This window comes from Schistocerca cancellata, chromosome 3 (assembly GCF_023864275.1).
Source record: "Schistocerca cancellata isolate TAMUIC-IGC-003103 chromosome 3, iqSchCanc2.1, whole genome shotgun sequence".
NCBI lineage: Eukaryota > Metazoa > Arthropoda > Insecta > Orthoptera > Acrididae > Schistocerca > Schistocerca cancellata.
The window spans coordinates 424,862,856-424,886,043 of record NC_064628.1 but is presented as its reverse complement, the minus strand read 5'-3'; the positions used below and the strand labels follow the sequence as shown (position 1 = coordinate 424,886,043).

At 40.3% G+C, this 23,188-nt stretch overlaps 1 protein-coding gene across 1 annotated transcript in view; it reads left to right on the top strand.

Annotated features, from left to right (window-relative positions):
- Positions 1 to 23,188, top strand: part of LOC126176734 (UNC93-like protein) — a 515,292-nt gene that overhangs the window by 223,798 nt on the left and 268,306 nt on the right. The window lies entirely within an intron of this gene.

Sequence of the window (23,188 nt, the reverse complement as noted above, 5' to 3'; positions counted from 1 at the left end):
CTCATCGAGTAATTTTCGCTGAAATTTTCCTGGGGTAACATTTTCATAGTCTTCGATGTACTGTGTCAGACTTCATGTACTTTGGCTGTGGGCCTGGCTTGCAGAAAGACACCAAAAGTGGAGAGTTCCAAGTAAAATTTCCCTACTCGACCACAACGTGGCGTCACATGGCAATGTAGTATCTCTAGCCCATCCCAAAAAAACTAATTCCGGCACAAAATTAACTCCGCAGAGGGGCACCGATCCGCTTAAGTCAGAGTAGGGCCGGCTGCCCAAGAGGGCACGGAAGATAAAATGATTCTCGGAAGGAAAGCAAAGATACAATCTGTACTTCTGTATAAAGACAAATCGTTTAACCAATTTATCTATATAATTGCCAGATTTATTTTAAATTTTTACACGAAACTCTAATAAAATTTCCGACAGATGTAGGACACATTTCAGTAATATACGTGGCATACAAATACATATTTAAAATCTGTACCACTATATGAAGATAAATCGCTGACCAAAGCTGTTACCAGAAGCCTCATCTACATCTACATGTACGTGGATACTCTACAAATCACGTTTAAGGGGCTCCGGAAAGGCTCAAAATCATGAAAAGTTCAATTTTTACTTTTTTGCGTTTTCTGAATCTGCAGACTATTACCTTTTAATAGATATATAATTTATTCAATTCCGAAGACTACAACTATTTTTAAATTTTTTTGAAATGTGTTCTACATTGGCGTGACCCACTGTGGCGCTGTTAAACTGCTGTCAAATGGTGTTATTATTAACGTCCGTGTTCATCAGGTACATTTTAGTGATGTGAGATAAAGTGTGTGTTGTGGCTAACCTGTGATGGTTCAATATATATCGCTGGTGTGATTGTCGATTGTTTCATGTTTATTTACAGTGAAAGTGTAAACATATGGTCGAGAATCCCCAACACTGTATTTGTTGGAATAGAAACACTTCACTTTGGTGTGTATGATGCTGTTGCGACTTTCAATGATGGCAACATTGTAAGGTGCAAGGTATTTAGAAATATGGGAATGAAGATAGGTTCTAACATGGTACGGGCGATGCTTGCTTTATACAAGGAACGCCTTCGGGCTGCAGACAGGGCTGTAAAGAGTCTAAAAATACAAGCAAGAGTAAACAGGAGGAGGAACAAGAGGAAGCTGGAGGAGGAGTTTGCAGAGGATGAAGATAATCCATCCTATGGACCTGGAATGCACTAAAAAGTTAATCCAATCTTTGTCGCACGATTCCCAAAACTTTTATTTTCTCATACTAATTACATGTTTTCTAAGGATCTTCCAAACATATTTGTTTCAAACTTTCAGTAAATGTTACACAGTACCTTCTGCATAATTTAACACAGCCTTTTTCCAAAAAACTGTATATTTTTGAATATATAAATAAAAAAATGCAAAAAAATTTTGTGAATTTTCATTACAATTGAAAAAAAATCACCTTTAATAACTGAACTAAAATTTTGTAAAATCCCTGTGTTAAGTTGTAGCCCATATTCCAATAAATAATCTGTAAAAAGTTCAACTTCCTACCTCAAATACTTTGTGAGGAAAGATGTAATTCATAAGCGTTATTTTAACATTGCAAGTATAGGACGTTCCGGAGCCCCTTAAGTGCCTGGCAGAGGGTTCATCGAACCACCTCCACAATTCTCTACTGTTCCAGTCTCGTATAGCTCGCGGAAAGAAACGAACACTTATATGTTTCCGTGCGAACTCTGATTTCCCTTACTTTATTATGGTGATCTTTTTCCCTATGTCGGTCGGCGTCAATAAAATATTTTAGCATTCGGAGGTGAAAGTTGGTGATTGAAATTTCGTGAGAAGATTCCGTCGCAACGAGAAACGCCTTTCTTTCAGTGATGTCCACCCCAAATCCTGTATCATTTTGGTGATCCTCTCTGCCCTATTTCACGATAATATAAAACGTGCTGCTGTTCTCTGAATTTTTCGATTGACGTCGAAAAGTTTATTTTATCGATTTATATTAAATTTTCACAAGGCAAGGGAATAAACGTTCAGACAGACATAGACAACGAATTTTTATATGTATAAAAATAATATACAGACACAATGACTTGTCTTTATATAGTATACAGTATATGTTAATGGATATATAGCCTATTTGCCTCCAAACATTTATTAGAGTATCAGGTAAGTATCTGCAGTAAATTGTTCAAGAACTTCTCGTGATTTTTGCTGACAACATTTTCCCTTCGAATGTATCCACGTTTGAACGTCCTTAGGCTACGTATTGTTAACATATATGGTATATAAATCCATAGTACTATATAAAGACAAGTCGTTGTTTGATGTTGTTTCCAAAAATCTCGAAAAGTAGTCGACAGATTTACTTCATATCTTTACAAGGCACTCTTCTGAACACATGGTAACAAACTTCTCCATTTATACTTTACAAATACGTACATTATACATGGTGAGTCAAAAAGGTCTTTACAACTTTGGAATGATATTGGAATTATTGAGCTTACAGAGACGGTAGATATGTCATTTGGTACCAAATAACCTCAAGTTTCACATAAAAGTGTCAAGTGCCATTTTGGTTCGATGTGACTACCACTTGTGATGCGACAGCATCCCACAGGTAATCAAATAGGGCGTAACTTTTTCAACAGCAGCATAGGTTCGATTTTTCAGGTCGGCTAAATTGTTCGTTAGGGTAGGAATTTACACGCGGTGTTTAATAAAAACTCGCACAAAGAAATTTACATGGAATAATTGTGTCATGAAACCAAACACATCGAGCACACTTCGTGCCAATGAAAGAAGCCATTTCAACTGTACACTACGCTGGCGCTTCTGGTGGCAGAATGGAATACTGATATGCTACATGAATCAAATTTGATGTTTATTGCTACAAAATGCCACATCTACCTCTTCTGTAAGCTATCTGAATAGATTTCTATATCATTCCAAAGTTGTAAATTCCTTTCTGACTCACCATGTATAATATACGTATATGTAAAGTATAAATGGAGAAGTTTGTTACCAAATTTTATACCATACGCTAATAAACATTCAAATTGACATAGGCTAAATACTTTTTAATGGAGGAACGTACAGGTTTTCCGTTAAAACCGACTGCAAGACGAAAATGCTGTGTTGCGCTTTGAAAATGTACTGTTCTTATTTCCTTCCTGCAGTTAGTTTGATCTACGTTATTAAGTCATGTAAACAACTCGATTGTTTCTCGCATACCTGTACAGGGTGTGTTACCAATTATTTCCACCAAGAATAACTCCAAAACTATGATAAGGAGTTGAAAAGTTTATGGGACAAAATTGGAATGGTACAACGGGGACCATAATATAACATTGGTTTTTTATTTCTAGGTGGGGTCGCTTCAGAGATATGATGGTCAAGTTCGCGTATTTTTAAAAATGGGATGCTATAGTTTGATACTTATTCTCTGACAGCGGCCATCGAGACGAATCCAATGATGTGTAAAGTCTTTGAAGATCAACGAAGGTTACAAAGGTGGCATGAACGTCCATTTACAGAAAGTGATCGAAGTGATGACCATTGGTATCAATGCAGTGCTGCAATCTTCTTATCATGGATTGGGTAATATTCCTTATCACATCGGCACTTATCGAAGCACATGCTCTGACAATTCACTCTCGCCTATCTTCAGGTATAGTTGGAACGTCTTTATAAACGAAGTCTTTTACGAATCCCCACAAGTAAAAATCCAGAGGTGTCAAGTCTGGCAAACGAGCGGGCCACGACACATCTCCTCCTCGTCCAGTCCAACGATTTGGGGATTGCCTCTGCAACTCATTTCTAGCGATCAGCGAAAAATGTGCCGGACACCCATCGTGTTGATACCACATTATGTTCCTGTTGCTAAAGGTATTTCTTCCAACAAACCTAATGTCTCTTGCAGGAATGTGGTATACTTCCTACCATTAAGATTTGCCAGCCGCGGTGGTCTAGCGGTTCTAGGCGCTCAGTCCCGGGCCGCGGGACTGCTACGGTCGCAGGTTCGAATCCTGCCTCGGGCATGGATGTGTGTGATGTCCTTAGGTTAGTTAGGTTTAAGTAGTTCTAAGTTCTAGGGGACTGATGACCATAGATGTTAAGTCCCATAGTGCTCACAGCCACTTGACCATTTGAACCATTAAGATTTCCTTCGATGAAATAGGGGCCTATAATTCTATTCTCCAGAATCCCACACCATACATTCACCGATAACGGTTTTTGGTGTGCAACTTGCCGCAGTCATCATGGATGCAAATTAACATTTCCATGCTTCGTGAGTGTAGCCTCGTCAGTAAATAAAATAAAATTAATGAATGAGTCATCCCTCTGAATCTGAATTCATTGCGGTGCATAAAATCCGTCTTGGTGGAGCTCGATATGGTAATAATGATATATATGGCGATGCAGAACGCGAACAACACTGCTGTGGCTCATGCCAGATTCCCTTGCGATTTGACACAAGCTAACACAAGGATCTCGATCCACAGTGGCAAGAGTATCAATTTCCGTTTCCTCGTTAGTAACATTTCTTTGCCGGATATGTTTCCGATGCGTTAAAGATCCAGTTTTCTTAATTTGTCATACATATTTAAATGAAGGACGTGTAGGGTGCGCACGTTGAGGATATACACTCCTGGAAATTGAAATAAGAACACCGTGAATTCATTGTCCCAGGAAGGGGAAACTTTATTGACTCATTCCTGGGGTCAGATACATCACATGATCACACTGACAGAACCACAGGCACATAGACACAGGCAACAGAGCATGCACAATGTCGGCACTAGTACAGTGTATATCCACCTTTCGCAGCAATGCAGGCTGCTATTCTCCCATGGAGATGATCGTAGAGATGCTGGATGTAGTCCTGTGGAACGGCTTGCCATGCCATTTCCACCTGGCGCCTCAGTTGGACCAGCGTTCGTGCTGGACGTGCAGACCGCGTGAGACGACGCTTCATCCAGTCCCAAACATGCTCAATGGGGGACAGATCCGGAGATCTTGCTGGCCAGGGTAGTTGACTTACACCTTCTAGAGCACGTTGGGTGGCACGGGATACATGCGGACGTGCATTGTCCTGTTGGAACAGCAAGTTCCCTTGCCGGTCTAGCAATGGTAGAACGATGGGTTCGATGACGGTTTGGATGTACCGTGCACTATTCAGTGTCCCCTCGACGATCACCAGTGGTGTACGGCCAGTGTAGGAGATCGCTCCCCACACCATGATGCCGGGTGTTGGCCCTGTGTGCCTCGGTCGTATGCAGTCCTGATTGTGGCGCTCACCTGCACGGCGCCAAACATGCATACGACCATCATTGGCACCAAGGCAGAAGCGACTCTCATCGCTGAAGACGACACGTCTCCATTCGTCCCTCCATTCACGCCTGTCGCGACACCACTGGAGGCGGGCAGCACGATGTTGGGGCGTGAGCGGAAGACGGCCTAACGGTGTGCAGGACCGTAGCCCAGCTTCATGGAGACGGTTGCGAATGGTCCTCGCCGATACCCCAGGAGCAACAGTGTCCCTAATTTGCTGGGAAGTGGCGGTGCGGTCCCCTACGGCACTGCGTAGGATCCTACGGTCTTGGCGTGCATTCGTGCGTCGCTGCGGTCCGGTCCCAGGTCGACGGGCACGTGCACCTTCCGCCGACCACTGAGGAGAACATCGATGTACTGTGGAGACGTCACGCCCCACGTGTTGAGCAATTCGAAGGTACGTCCACCCGGCCTCCCGCATGCCCACTATACGCCCTCGCTCAAAGTCCGTCAACTGCACATACGGTTCACGTCCACGCTGTCGCGGCATGCTACCAGTGTTAAAGACTGCGATGGAGCTCCGTATGCCACGGCAAACTGGCTGACACTGACGGCGGCGGTGCACAAATGCTGCGCAGCTAGCGCCATTCGACGGCCAACACCGCGGTTCCTGGTGTGTCCGCTGTGCCGTGCGTGTGATCATTGCTTGTACAGCCCTCTCGCAGTGTCCGGAGCAAGTATGGTGGGTCTGACACACCGGTGTCAATGTGTTCTTTTTTCCATTTCCAGGAGTGTATTTCAGCGTATAAGTCTTTATCTCTCACTGAATGTCGTTGGCATTCTTCGTAAATGAGAAGCATGTCGACTTGTACATCGAAGGAATACATTCACATTAGCTTGAATCGACAATACTAATCTTACTGTTGTTATTAATGTTGTAGTGCAAAACCTTCGAATGGTGCTTACATGTCAGTGGCAGTTTATGTGGATGCGCCGCATTCAGCGAATATTCACTATTTGCAGCATATACGAGAGAGAGTTGTCAGAGCATGTGCTTCGATAAGAGCCGCAGTGATAAGGAATACCACTAACACGACCCCACCCAGCAACAAAAAACCAACGTCATCTCATGGCTCCCGTTGTCCCTTGCAACTTTTGTTCCACAAACTGTTCAGCTCCTATCATACTTTCAGAGTTATGCTAGGTGGCAATAGTTAGTTAGTTACTCTCTATAACCTCAAGCAAAAATTTTATACACAAAAATGTGCAGTTTTTATTCCTTGCCGTCGGTTTTACAGGAAACGGGAAACGATTTTTTATGGCTTATCCATGTTTCTTCGTTATGAGATGTTCGACGCAAGTCTTGAAAAACAAGGTGAAAATTCAGCAGTTTCAATAGTTCAGATATCGGTTCAGAAGTCAAGAGGACAGAAAGACTGGATCTGTGCCGCGCTGTCCCTTGCAGACAACTGTTGCTTGTCATGTTCCTCCCGTCGACCTGATTGTGTTTGTGTGGTGCAGTAGAACAAATGGCGGGGCTAATTTGGTCGCATGTTCGCCGTGGAACGTGACAAGAATCCCCGCCAGTATTCTGTCCTCTGTCTTGTACGCCAAACGTAATGGAATCTGCTGCAGAGACAAGGCTAAACTCTGCATGTGAAGTAAGTGTTAAGCAAGAACATACGACAGGTTAACTCGATTTATTGTCTAGTACAATTAGTAGTTACCTTCATCTACTCTAGGATAGTTTTGACACTTGATTGCAATGAAATTTCAACTGTCATATATTGTCCACGGAGACACAGCAACGCTGTTTCTTCATTTATGAACACAGCTCCGCAATAAATACTCATTGAAAACAAATGAGAAAATCAAAACGTTAAGTTTTGATGTTTGCTACACCATGTATGAGCTTTATTTACGTTTTCTGTGAATTAAAAGCCTTTTCCATGGCAGATCACAAAAATAAATCACTCCCATGAATTTTACCAGTCTTTCAAACGTTGTTTAAAATACACGTTTACTCGTCTTACATGAATCTTATTACTGAATGGACTTTCTGTCTTATTTCATGCGTTCCAAACCCCAGAGAAGACTACGTCAAAGCAAAGATAGAAATCATTTCTTTTAATGTTCAGACACTACAAGCTACAGATGCAAAAAAAAAAGAAATTGTTGCTTCGAATGGTGGGCAACTGCTAGCGTTCTGAGTGTATCTTACATATTTAATCACTTGTTGATCATGAGAATTACGTGGATCTAACCAAGGTAATTAATTGTTCAGCATCAGAAATGAATTATAATGTAATATGATTTATAATGGAACTCGTACCTGTGAAACCCTAGTTTTTCTTCCTGTTCAGGATATTCTCACGTATTATTTAACAGTCATAGCCTAGGATTCATGGTAAACCTAGTCATTTTACTTTCTCATTTAACAATTTGAGTGAATTCAATATCTTTTGTGACAGTTTATCGGAGGTAGTATGCAGCCATGCATAGTAGCAGTTATCGTAAACTCCTGGCTCGAGAACAAATGAGACATTCGACAATTTTCTAGTTACACCAGGGAACCGGTATTAGAATCATTGTTTGACAAGTCTTTGGATAACTAGTGATCAAACAAGTCAGAAGTTGCTAATGACATTCTTTTGTATAGATGTAAGCGTGTAGAATCGATGAACTTGGATATATACGATTGGACTTTGAGAAAAATATCATCCAAAGGATGTGTAACGTAATAAGAAAACGAACAATCAACTCAAACACTCAGGCTTGCAAACTGTTAATCAACATGGTAACCAAGAAGATTGGAAACGGAAATTGTGTGTATGTTACACGAAATCCAGTTTTTTTCTTTTTTTACGGAAGCTATAGTAACCGAATAAGCAATTGTAATGTTTTATAGTGAATGTAAGACCACTTTAAGTGCTGTTCTGGGTAAAACCGTCTCGCAGAGTAAAGTGGTTCCTGATGTTTAAAATCCTCAGGAAAACAGATGTCTGTTATAGGGACGACGAGTGCGAAATGTGGAAAAAACAGAAGGGATCTATAAAGATGGAAGAAGGTTTCCCTCGAAGGAAAAATGATATAAAACAATGCTTCAGTCTTCCTTCTCCTTCAAGGAGCAGTGAAGATAAGAAAGTATCGGAGATGGTTACAAAATTGAAGGTTAAAAATGCAATTGATAACATTTGCTAGTGACGTCACTAACTTGTGTAAAGTGAGCAAAAATTACTGGACCCATTAAATGTGATGAACAGTCTGCCGGGCACGGTATGTGGATTCACAATAAACCAGAAAACACACAAAGTGAGATTAGCGGCGGATTTGCCGTTAGAATTGATGACAACATAGAAGATGATATGAAGGACTCGTGCTACCTTAGATGGGAAGTAACACGTCAATGTGAACATAGTAGCAGCCTAGCGCAGACAGTGAGAAATGTACTAGTATCGTGCCTCCACCGTTATTAGTGAAAGAAATAACTGTGAAAGTCTCTCCGGTAAACGGAATTGTGGGCGAGAGTGATCATGAAGTGTAGGAAAATCGAAAAACAAGAGAACATAAGTGTTTAAGATATGGTTTTAAATGGTGAATTTAATGAGATTCTCAGACGGATCACCACGAAAAGGAATATGGAAAAACGTTAGAATATAGACGATAGCAGCAAATAATTTGAGACAGAAGGGAAAAATTTCTATGACACTCGAGGGATAAGTACAAGGCATGAATTGTAGGGAAAGACAAATACTGGTACATAACAGCACTTAAATGAGAACATTTGCTGCAACTGTTAGAGATAGAGAGTTTGCCTAAAGAGAAAGGTACAGCAGGCAACATCGAACGAGTAAGAGGACTCGTAACCCTCCTCCATTCCCTCTCCCTCCCTTTCCACATAATCAGATAAAAATATCATAGCTTACAATCTAAATCAACTGCCAACATCATAGCTTACGCACTGACAGCAAATTTGTATCTATGAACAGCCATCTTGCAGTTGTGCAGTATCTAGGGTGAACGCTCCGAATTTCACTACTGAAATGTGTAGCTTGTATTTTTCTCCATTATTATGTAAGTAATGCTCGCCTGATACATGTAACACTAATAGTGTCATAGGTAAGAGCAACAAGAATTATCGTAAAGTTTTTCTGAATGTGGTATCACGTCATAATGTAAGAAAAATGTATATATACTGGTGAAAACAAAGTTAATTTTGATTACTAGTAGACCTAGAAACCTAGAAAAAGGCTACTGTAACCGTGCCTGAAATCTTGATTCGTCCAGTATAGTTTGCTTTTACCTCATGAGGTGGTACTCTGGCTCGGAAGCCTAGGCAATTATATGAAAAACGAAAACTGCCATATTTCATTTCTACGGAGTGGATAATTTATCGACTAGAAAGTATAATAAACTTAGTTTTGAAGCAACTTAATTGGTATCAAATAGCAGGAACATCAGTCTTACTAAGTTATCACAGGAATGGGGAACATAATGCTTTTGAATAATGTTTCAGGTTACAAACACATTTTCATTAGTCAGCTTCTATATTACGAACTTTATCACAAGTCGCTTCGTTTGTGGAAAGCTTATCAGCAAGAAGGTTGCACATCAAAACACATTTCATCACATACACGTCCTCACTTCAGTAACTAATCTTGTGAATCATAGTTTTTGTGCAACAGATGGAAGATAGGAAGTTCCTAGCTAATGGCGTTGGTTTTTCCTTGTCGTTAAATCACGGCAGGAACGAAATCGGTTATCAGTTTTCATATCGCTTATATTGATTCGATTACTTATAGTCGAAAGAAAACAGAAAGAGTCACATCCAAATTAAAGTGTTCATAGGCTTGTAAACTAAAATTATCTAAACTCGTAAGAAGTGAGGATACTCCGGAAAGCATGTTAGGAATTTATTATCATTAATCAACTTTCGTTGGGAAACAAAGTGAAATACACTTACAGTCAGAAGCTTTCAAACCCGTAAACGACAAGTCGATAACGGCGTAAAATTCCCTGTTACTAAAGCGCGAGAAGAGCTTCTCTGCGGTGAACCGTTGTGTCTGCGACTTGCCGCCTCCTAAGTTCACCTCAGTGTTCCGGGAAAACCATTTGCTCTGTGGTAAGCACTTCACACGAAATCCATTAGAGCACATTTGCCTGCATAATGCTTCTAAGAATGTTAATTACCGTAACAACACTATCTTAGAATTTTTGTTACACAACCCAACGTCATCTGAGATGCTTGCATAAGTATCGCGACCGCAGACAAATGTCGTCTATATTGAGCAGAAACCAGAGGTAAGAACCAAAATGACTTCGGGGACACTCTGTTGCACAAACGATACAAACTGAGAATATATTGTGAGGCTAATGCCTCTACCGGCGTATACACTGTTCAAATAACTTACGGGACTGCATCAGGGCGACGTCGGCAACTGCCGATATTTCGGCAGGTGACCACCATGTCATTTTCAGGACGAAACTACAGTGAGAAAGCATTGACAAGTGAATATAAAACATCGGTTTTCAGAGAAATTCCGGAAATATCGCACACACACACACACACACACGCGCGCGCGCGCGCGCGCACGCACGCACACATGCACGTGCGCGCACTCACTGTAAACTCTAGCGCCACTACACAACAAAAGATGACCAATTACTAAACAGGTGAGGTAGCATTAACATTTTCCCTCTTTTTTGTTTACGAGAGAGAGAGCAGACTTTAAGCAAAAACCTCCATCTCTACTTACTAGGTTTCTTGCTAATTTAATTTCGATCCCGATAGCAAAAAGTGCATGCCAGAGTCTCCGTGTTGTTAAATTCCTTAGGATGACCAGTGCCAGGACAATGTTCTGACGCAGCAGAGTTTCTCTGTCTGACGAATATATGACGCGCCACAACTCCCAGAAATAATACGATAGACATCCGCCTAACGCAAACCTCCATCTAAGAGTATGGTCCTGTCAGGTTCCGTTAAGGATGACCTTCGTTTCCGTAAAGCGGGTGTCGGAGGCATCCCTTGCAGCTGTGACATGTCATACATTCGTCATACTATCAGAACACTGAAAGTCCGGTGTACCGAGCGTAAGTGTCACACACGCTTACCACAACCGAGCAAATAGACTAAGGACACATTGTTTTGGTACCGGTCAGCCCATGAAATATAACAATACCTCCTGGCATGCTCAAATGTTCAAATGTGTGTGAATTCCTAAGGGGCCCATCTGCTTATGTCATCGGTCCCTAGACTTACACACTACTTAAAGTAATTTACGTTAAGAACAACACACACACCTAAGCCCGAGGGAGGACTCAAAGCTCCGGCGGGAGTGGCCGCGCTCCTGCCATGCAATTACGAGTTATTGGGATAGTATTATTACGGAAGTATTTGAAATTAAATTAGCAAATAGCTTGTAAACGGAAATGGAGGTTTTTGCTTCAGTTCTGTGTGGAATCTTGCACTCTCCTGTCAAAAAACAAAAAACAAAAAAAAGTGAATGTTACCAGACCCGTTTCGTAATTTTCACTATCGAGAAGCATTGTCGTCGATCATCCTTCGTTGTGTGGTGACACTAGAGTTGGAGTTAGTGTGTGTGTGTGTGTGTGTGTGTGTGTGTGTAGATGGGTGGGTGGGTGTGTGCGCTATCTTCCCGGAATCGTCCTGCAAACCTAGGTCTGAAATTAATTTGCACAGCTGTCATTTGAGGCAGTTTTCCTTTGCATTGGTCACCTGCCGAAATATCTTCAGTTGACGACGAGAGCTGTATATATTTCCGAAAGTTAAGGAATGTGTTACTTTCTTAAACATGTCTCAGCCTCATCATTTAATCATTGTTCACTTTTTCTGATCCTTCTTCCCCGTACGTCATCCTCTCGAATTTGTTGTACGATTGTAGCAACGTCTTTGATCTTGAGTTCCGTTATTTAGAATTCATAATTTTTTCCCTGTTGCCGTTTCTCGACTTTTCACCTCATCATAATCACACAAGCAACCGTATTCACAAATCATTTCGATACTGGATTTTCACGCAACATATACACGAGTCAGAAAAGTGTACACACTTTTAGGCAAAAAATATTTTTGGAAGAAATACCATATAGTTGCATCTCATGCTCTAAATAAAATATTTTATTTTTGTAGGTTTTTCCGTCACTCCTTCGTAGGAAAAACTGATATTTAAGACTAAAATGAAAATAAACTTTTTGTTTGTTTTCCAACCTTAAGTGTAAAACTTTCTCTAGCGATGACAGTGTCACATGAGCAGCAAACCGAACACAGTCCTATAAGAATTCATGAAATGAGATATCTGATTCAATAACACAGGACAGTAGCAGAGTGTCACACACCGTACAACAAAATTCTAAAGGCTTTTCGACTATTTCATAATTAATTACGAACTGTCACAAACGCACTGTACCGTTGCACGTATTCTGCTGTATAAAAAACAAATGAAATCCTAATTTTCTTTTACGTCCTCCTACTCACTTACGTAGGGACTTCAGAAAGTGCGTTGCACTTGTCGTCTCACAGTATCGCCATTGTGCAACAAGAGTGACGCACTTTCAGATGAGACTACATGTTTTAAGTTTTCCGCAGAAACCGTACGGAAGACACGTGCATAACTTTATGCGACTGAAATGCGTGGCAGCTGGAAACGTACCCCGAAATTTACGTGCGGAGGACAGTACGATTCTTACGCGCAAAACGTCATAATTGCGCACAGATTTATCATTAAATACTGGCGATGCGCGGACAAAATCCACTGCTCCAGTTGCAGTGAAACTGTGCCAACAATTTCAGCAACGGCTCACAGGTATGCTTTACGTTGATCGATTTGTCTATGTCTTGTACCATGCGATATCTGTCTTTTCAGCAAGCTCAAAGAAACATCTGGGAGATAAAGAGATTTTCGAGCGAGAGCACGTTCATACGGTGGTTATCGAACGACTCCGTGACCAAGGAGCGGATTTCTATTGTCGACGAATTTTATTGGTAGAACGTTCTGACCGTTGTTTACAGAGGTTTGCCGACAATATTGCAAAATGGTGTCGTATATCTGCGTCTCTTTGAAGGATATTGCAACGTTAAATAAATGTAGTTTAGCTGCCACGGTAATGTGTAACTTACTTTTTGAAGGCCTCTACTCTTATGTCTGTCATCTTAATCAGAAAGAGTCGTGTTTCTTCCAGGTTATGTAATGTCTGCGTTTTGATGTGACCCACCACGATTTCTCTGCCGAGGCATCCCTCCATCTCACACCAGGTGTTCAATTCAACATTCTCAATATTTGTCAGACATATTCCAGTATCTGTCATCCTCCACAGTGTTTACCTCTTACAGCTCCCTCTAGTACCATGGAGAATATTCCCCAATATCTAAACACATGCCCTACCTTCTCTTTGTCTTTTCAGTATTTTACACATATTTCCTTCCTTGTCTCTTCTGCACCTTACCTCCTTATTTCAGTCCACTTAAATTTCAACATCCTTCTATAGGAACAGCACTTTCCTGGTTTTCGCATTGTCTACAGGGTGGTCCATTGATAGTGACCGGGCCAAATATCTCACGAAATAAGCATCAAACGAAAAAACTACAAAGAACGGAACTCGTCTAGCTTGAATGGGGAAACCAGATGACGCTGTGGTTGGCCCGCTAGATGGCGCTGCCATAGGTCAAACGGATATCAACAGCGTTTTTTAAATATTAACCCTCATATTTTATTACATATTCGTATTGTACGTAAAGAAATATGAATGTTTTAGTTGGACCACTTTTTTCGCTTTGTGATAGATGGCGCTGTAATAGCCACAAGCATATGACTCACAAATTTAGACGAATAGTTGGTAAGAGGTAGGTTTCTGGGAACGCATGCTGTTACAGCGTGATTACCTGTAAATACCACATTAATGCAATAAATGCTCAAAATGATGTCCGTCAACCTCAATGCATTTGGCAATACGTATAAAGACATTCCTCTCAACAGCGAGTAGTTCTGCTGACAGCGAGCGGGCAGAACCTCCCAGAGAGGGGACGACGGAAACTTCTCGCTGCGACTTAGACGGCTCATGAACAGTGGCTGCAGTCTTTGCCCTGGTGGTCCGATGGACTGGTCGGGAGAAATGGTCTGTCATTCGGAAGTTCCAAGCCGTTGTTGGATCCACTGAGCATGAAGAATTTTATGAAGCGGCCCGCTGGAACTGCTGCACATCGCCATTCGCCGAATTGTGTACTCTGAGCGACGTTAAATAGCCACGTAAAAAAAGGAAAAAGTGTTGCTGGTCGGGATGGCTATTTGCAAATGTTAGCCTATGAGGATTCGTGTGGCTGTTACAGCTTGTAAAGGCGAATTTACTGCTCACGCGACTCAATGACTTAGTTAGTTGCAGCGAAGTGTGTTACTTGTGCGCATCGTGGTTATTATATTGAGACTCTGCGGTTTTCCTCCAGCGTGCTTATCTTGACGAGAACCATATTTATTTCACCATTTTGAGGACTGTGTATTCTGTTATTCATTTCGGAAGGAGGGCTATACAAATGCAATGTCAACGTGTGAGGTATCAATTCAATGTAGTAATGGACTTGTCTGTTGTGTAAGTATTACGTATGGTCATTTTAATATTATTTATTCTGAAATGAAGGATGGTGAACTCAATGGATAAATTTAAATCTTTCTTGTTAGTTGCTAATGAGATCTGTGCAACTTATGTCAGCCATCTTAGTTAACGGGATTTGTTCTTTGTGTGAAGACCATCTTTGGGCGCTTTAAAATTGTTTACTCTAAATGCAGGAAGGTGAACGCAGTACATAATTTGAAAGTTGTTTTGGTTGATTCCAAGTATGTTTATGACATGCTGGTTTATTAGCTGCTATCTTCATATTAGTTTGTGGAATGAAATTTTCACTCTACAGCGGAGTGTGCCCTGATATGAAACTTCCTGGCAGATTAAAACTGTGTGCCGGACCGAGACTCCAACTCGGGACCTTTGCCTTTTGCGGGCAAGTGCTCTACCAACTGAGCTACCCAAACTCGACTCAAGCCCCGTCCTCACAGCTTTAATTCTGCCAGTACCTCCTCTCCTACCGTCCATATCAGGGCACACTCCGCTGTAGAGTGAAACTTTCACTCTAGAAACATCCCCTAGGTTGTGGCTAAGGCATGTCTCCGCAATATCCTTTCTTCTAGGAGTCCTTGTTCTGCAAGGTTCTCAGGAGAACTTCGTGAAGTTTGGAAGGTAGGAGACGAGGTACTAGTAAACTTTCATCTATTTATAAGAAATCCAGATGTTTAGATAGCTAGCAGCCAAAAAAAAATTTGTGGAGATCTCAGAATTTTTAAAAGGACTCTGATGAAAGAAATGAAATGGTATGTATCGATATTTCGGTGTTTCAATCTTACTTCAGTAGTTAATTTTCAAACTTTTTTGCAGCAGGTTTGCAAGACACTGACTGACAACATTTTTATAGAAAGTGGTCACACTGAAACAATTTGTGTGTACCTTATTGTTGATGGATAATCTGATAATTGTACAGTTACTGTAAATAATCAATTTAGAACGTTGTACAGCTCTGATGCATGTTCAAATAGAACAGTGAGACTTATTAATGAGGAAAAGGTACAATGATGTTTCAAGGGTAAAATGAAAGAGGTGGTGTGAGGTAGAAATAGAAAGAGATGCTAATGCGAAATATAGTATACAGGGTGTCAGGTTTACGAGTGCAGATATATTTGTTGATAAGTGGGGAGAGCATACTGAGAAGCGGTACTTTATTTGAAGACAAATAATTATAGCTATTATGATTAGTATGCTTTTTAGTTGATTAGTACCTCCAAGTATTTGTGGCAAAGAAAGTCACTGATGTTTGTTTTCCCAGGGTAACAGCTCAGGTACTGACGAGTAGATGCTTGGAAGCAGGACGGATAATCTTCACTGACAGGTGCTGTCCACTTCGCGGTGCCGTTACAACAGTGCAAAAATCATGAGGTGGCCAATTAAGTAATATTTTTGCAAGGAAAGTGCTAGACGCAGAGAAAAAAATGTAACATATTAAGGTACCAATGATTACTATATCTGAACCTACGTTGCTAAAAGCCTGAATTCCGTACTTAATTTGAGTCATAATTTGAAAGCAGTTTTCCTAAATAGTATTCAAGAAGTTCATAAAAAACGAGTTTGACATAGATAAATAAAGGGATCAAAATAACATGCAGCATGAAGAGGGAAATTAATGTAAAGGTTAAAATAAGATGCGACGACACTTGTTTACTACAAAAAATTATTGTAATATTTTTTAAAAAAAGTCATTAAAGTGTCAAAAAAAATTATCCATACCCCGACAGAAATTAATAATACAGATTTTCTTCTTTCTTTATTTAGTCATCACTCTTGTGACTTTTCTGTGGCCTGCCACGACTTCCTTTCCGGTGCCAATCTTTTCATTGCAACCCAAGTCCTCAACTATTTGCTAATGTATTCCAATCTCGGTCTTGCTCTACAGTTTTTACTCTCTACAGCTCCCTCTGTTACCATGGTAGTGATTCTCTGATGTCTTAACAGATGACCTATCATATTGTTCCTTCTTCTAATCAGTGCTTTCCATATACTTGTATCCTCGCTGATTCTGCGGAGAACCTCCTCATTTCTCACCTTACCAGTTCACCTAATTGTGACGTTCTTCTCTAGCTCCACATCTCAAATGTTTCAACTCTTCTGTTTCGGTTCCCACAGTTAACTTTTCACTACTATACAATGCTGTCTTCCAAACGTACACTCTCAGAAACTTCTTCCCGTAATTAAGATACATGTTTGATACAAGGAGACTTCTCTTGTCCAGGAATGCCCTCTTTTCCAGTGCTGCACTGCTTTTTATGTCCTCCTTGCTCCATCTGTCATAGGCTATTTTGCTGCCTAGGTTTCAGAGTTCTTTAACTTCGTCTCATCCGTGAGCCCCAATTCCGATTTTAAATTTTTCGCTATTCTCATGTCTGTTGCTTCACATTACTTTCGTCATTCTTCGATTTACTTTCTGCCATTTTTCTGTATTTATTGGGCGGTTCATTCCAACAATAGATCCTATAAATCTTCTTCACGTTCACTTACAACAACAGTGTCATCACCGTATATTATTACTGATATCCTCTCACTATGAAGATTAATCCCACTCTTGAACCTTGCTTTTATTTCTGTCATTGCTTCTTCACAGTAGAGATTCCATAGTAGGGACGAAAAACCACACCCCCATCTTACACCCTTCTTATTCCGAGCACTTATATCTTGATCTTCCTGTTGCATTGCTCTCTCTTGGTTCTTGTACATATTATATATTTTACCGTATTCCCATATGGCTCACCTCTACTTTTCACAGAATTTCGAACATTCTTCCCAGATCGACAAATACTATGAATGTGTCTTGCCTTTTCTTCAGTCTTGCTTCCATTATCAACAGCAATGTCAGAAGTATTCGCTGTTACCTTCATCTTTTCTAATGCCAAACTAATCGTCACCCAACAAATCCTCAATTTCTGTTCCGCTCTTCTGTATACTATTTTTGTCACCAGCTTGGATGCATAAGCTGTTACACTGATTACGTGATAGTGCTCGTACTTGTCGGCACTTGCTGTCTTCGGAATCGTGCGTATGATATTTTTCCGGAAGGCTGATGGTACATCGAAGTCGTTTTCTTGCAACACGTCCCCATGATTCTAGACATTCTGATGGAATGTTATCTGTCCCTTCTGCCTTATTTGGTTTTACGTGAACCATTATGACTAATCCTGGGTCCCATATATCTTCCATGTCGACTCCAGATATTTCTACCGCTTCATCAGACAAGTCATCTCCATCAGGGAGGCCTTCAGTGTACTCATTCCATCTATCCGCACTCTCCTCTGCATTTAACAGAGCAATTCCAACTGCACCACTGCTTTTAATTTCACCGAATTTTGTTTTCTCTTTTATGCAGAGTCAGTCCTTCTGACAATGAGTCCTTTGTCGACTTCTTCACATTTTTCATACAGCCCTTTCGCCTTATCTTCCCTGCACTTCCTGCTGAAGTGATGCTCGGTGGTAAGACAGCGGTGAGAAGGTCTTTGCTTATAATGGAAGAGAAATTATAAATTTTTAATATTCTGCTGTCACCATTTCTCCCCATTCAGCAGAGCTCACAATTCCAATTGCTTCGCACCTTTCTGAGCAACTACCCTGTTTGGCTTTAATACTGCAGTCACACCCGTTTCATCCACGCTCCAGATACTGGGAGGGGGAAGAGAATGACGAGAATAAACTTCTCATAACTGAGAACAAACTTCTCACAACTGTTTTGATATTGTCATTATTCCCAGGCTTGTGCTTTCGGGTTGTCTGATGGCAAGATTATCGTTCCTCTCCAAAAATTCTGAAAGCCAATCGGCTCGAACTGTTTCCTCTTTTGTGCAATACGATGACATTTTCAAGTTAAAGTATTTTGTATAAAGGTACCCTATTTTTCGTACCTCCTCCTTGGTCAACCCGAACGTAATTTCGCTGGATATCGCGATGTAATTCCTGAGTATTATTTTATGTCTGTCTTAAAATACTTTCATGTGTTTGGAGTAAATACCAAGTAACTTTTTCCATCTGTTTCTTTTTTCTTGTTGATGAATCGAGAGAGAGTGCAGTGACAAATATTAAATTCTCTTGCTACTTTTCTAATAGAATAATAGCTCTTTCCTCCGTTTTCCAGAACCAGAGTGGCTGCTCTTCTATGCATTACATGTAAAGGTGTCAAATATTTTTCTGTTTTGCCTTTGTAACGACGCTTTTTGTTTATCTGAAACTAAAAATTGAGACTGAGCAAACGTATGATGTGGAACAAGGAGTATAAACGTATTACCTCATCCGACAGGCATAAATTGTCTACCTAATCCAGAATGGGTACATAGCGACACTGAGTTGCAACATGCTCCACTTCGCCCATTAACACCACAATATAAAGCACAAGTAAACTTCTCGACAATCACTTTAAATAAAATCAGTTACTACGAAATGGATCTACTTACCATTTGTGAAATTTAATCTATGTCACCTAGCATGTTAATATATACAACGGTTTTAAACCTATAGGTAGCTACTGTTCAATGACGAATACGATTATAGAGAGATAACACAAAGAAAAAGTCTTCTAGCGCCAACTCCAGCCATCACATTGAAGAATCCATGCAACTCAAAGTGCCTCCACACGATGGCATCACTTGATAGCATACTTCATGAAAAAATACAGATGTTGCGATGCACCCCTGTTGCAAAGTGCCCCTCTCTCACGTATATTGGTCTTGTTAGTAACTTGGTAGCTTCAACTGTTGAACGAATTGTATGATAATTCTTGCACTTACCAGCCCTCAGTATGTTCGGAACTGTGTGGATGATATTTATCCGAAAGCGTTGTGGTATGTCTCCAGCCTCTTATATTTTATACACATGTTTTAGTACTTGTTTTGTGACAATATCTCCCAATGATTTAAATACTGCGAAGGAATGTTATGCATTAATTTTGTCTTATCTGACAGTAAGTCTTCCAAAGATCTGTTAAACTCTGAGTGTAATGCTGGATTCGCTAACTCTTCTAAATCGACCTCCATTTCTTCTTCTTTAACGCCAGCAGTGAGGTGGTCCCACTCGCAGCTATCATCATTGTATTCCCTCCACCTACCTGCTCACTTCTCTGCGCTTATCAGTGGAATTTCCTCTTAACGCTGACGCATTTGCTTTTGATTTCTAAAAAGATTGTTTCTCTATATGCAGAATCAGCTCATCCGACGACCAGACATTTTTCAATTTTTTTCTCATTTTTCCTGGAGTCACTCTGCCTTGGCTTCCCTGCATCATTATTTAATTCGTTTCTGTCTTGTCGCTTCATTTCCTGTACATCGTTACACTTCCTTCTTTTATCGATTAGTTGAAGTGTTTCTTCACAGCTACCTCTCTTGTATCCACATTTATCTGTCCAATATCTGTGACTGTTCTTTTCAGGGATGTCAGTTCCTTTCAAAATAAACCGTCTGTTGTGGTAATCGTTATTGCAGTATCTACAACTTTAGAGAGCTATAAACGTATCTTATCTTTTCTCAATATTTTAGTACCCTACTTCTTTTCACGTTCATCATGACGAGTCTATTAATTTACGCGGTATTCTTTATCGTTACTGAATTGTGGTCTGACAAGGAAACATCCCCAACTCGACCTCATATTTTAAGCAGAAAGAATCACAATTCCAAGATATAATGCCTAGCAATCTGTCCCGCACGAAATTTTAGGCCATAACTCTAAAAGTTAGTAGTAGTGAACTTTTGAATGTAAAGCTTTCAAACTTTCGTGTGCAATGTTCGTGTTGATATTGTCGATGGAAACACAAGCGATACTGATTTGTTCATTGTGTCATAGTGCGCGGTTTCTGACATAGATGGTGACACAGAGCTCTTTGCTTCGAACATTGTGTTGCGATTCAAAAATAGTGTAAATTATTCAAATGAATATATGCCTCAATAAAGAAGTATAGTAGCGCTATTTAATAGTTACGTCGCTGTTGTGCGCTATTTTCTTTGGACTGAAATGCTGATACTGTTAAAGAGAAGGGCGAGTATTGGAAAGTAATGCCGCCGAATTTCTCATGTGAAAACTCTTAAATCTTCTTAAATAGAACAAACTTTATTAACATTCTAGATCTTTATACCTTGTACCTACATATTTGCAGTCCCTAGCTTCTAGAGAGTATGTAACGTGGCGACGTATAACTAACTAGTTCGTTGCGTGAGAAACAGCGGGCTGTAATCGAGTTTCTAAGTCTAAAAGTTCAGCACGTGGAACAGACTCTGCTTCAGCTTTACAGTGCCTGACCACACAAGAACTGTTTGCATCTGTTACAATCCAACGTCATGGATTCACTGTCATCGATCAGCCTCCATACATGCCGACATGGACCCATCCGATTTTCATCTGTTTCGAAAACTTAAAGAACACCTTCGAGGACTTCGGACTTCACTTTGGTAATGATCAAGCGGTGTAAGCAAAGATGGAGTTGTGACTCCGTCGCCGGCCGGTGAAACCGACTGGTTCTAGGCGCTTCAGTCTGGAACCTCGCGACTGCTACAGTCGCAGGTTCGAATCCGGCCTCGGGCATGGATGTGTTGGTGTCCTCAGGTTAGTTAGGTTTATGTACTTCCATGTTCTAGGGGACTGATGGCCTCAGATGTTACTTCCCAGAGTGCTCGAAGCCATATGAACCATTTGTGACTCCGTCAACAAAGGTAAACATGCTACACCGACTGCATAAACAAACGGGACTGTCGTTGAGAAATACATATGTAGACATCAAGAATAAAGATGTATAATGTTAACGTTTGCTTTATTAAAAAAAGCTGGAAGAGTTTTTACGTAAAAAATTCGGAGTCATTACTCGTACATTTGCAGGAGTGGTAGTATTCTTCAACTGATTAAATTGCAAGTCGAAATCATTCTTCAGTGGCCTATTATAAATTAATACTGAAGATATGTTTGAGTGATGTTGACATATGAGGTACTCTTCTCTTTCTTACCGTGTAAAACAACGTATTCTCGAAGAAGATTTCAAAATATGTTCTTCAGAAGTGACCGCCTCCCAACTCTTCTGTCCTTGCCATCAAAATTTCGCTAATGGAGGGCTCCGATTGCCCCTACATCAACACAGTACTTCCCGCTGGCACATTCATCGGTTGCTGTGGGGCGGAACTGTGATAAGCAAATGGTTCTTGCTAATATTTACTATCAAAAACAGTCTTGACCACAATTTATTTATTACGGTGACAGATTTCGACCACTACTGTGGTCATCTTCAGACCTACATGTCGTATACAAAGCTTTATATAGAGGGCTACAAAAATTTAAAAAAAATTTAAAGCTACAGAACGATGAATTACCAATGAGTAAGAAACTCCTTTTGTTGGAGAATCGCTACTGGAGAAACCACTATATATAATGGCGGCCCCGCCCACTTCTGACGGTATGATGTTATTACTGACCAATGAGTTATAAGTCGAATAACAATGTAAAAGACCTTATTTAAAAGAACATTGTCAAGAAATAAAAATAAACACACATTAAACTTAGCTTATTTAACAGCTATTGTCAATTAAGAAGCGTTAAAAATAAGTAAACGTGTAAGACAAATGAACTTCGTTTTGACAGTACATGGGTTGTCCTCTCAAGACCTGTTAGTGAACCATTTGGAACCACTGGTTGCCATGGTGAAGTTGGACGCCGTTCCAAAGACGAGGCAGCAGGCTTCTTTCCACTGAAGTTGTAAAGTCGATAGCAAACTAGTGGTTGGCATGGTGAGGATAAACGCCAGTGCAAAGATGTGGCAGCAGGCTTCTTTCTAACGAAGTTGTTGCAAAAGTGGAATGGCAAAGACTGTCACTTCAGACAATGTACTACTCAGCAGCAGAATGTCTTTATTGAAACGATTTTCAATGAGTAGGCTGCAATAATCTTTAGCTGATATGTATAGTACATGCTGCACAGATACGATAGGAAGTAGCTGTGAATATTTATGAAATACTGTCTATGAAGTTTGTATGTAGATTCCAATTTTTTTTAATTACATGTGACAATTTTTAAAATGGCATTGTTATTACCTATGTTGCATGCCAGTTTCATAAACAAATAAAAATAATGAAAGTGGAAGGAATTATAATTATAATACAATGAACCGTAGTTTCAAAAATGAAAGGATGTGAATTAGCAACATGCAGTCTAAAAGCATATAAGCAAACATTCTAAAAACAGATAGTCAGTCATAAAATAATGTTTGGTGAAATAAAATTACAAAGTAAAGATAAAATATTTCCTAAAAGTCTTAATAATTTTAAAAAAGCGAAGGACAGAAGAGT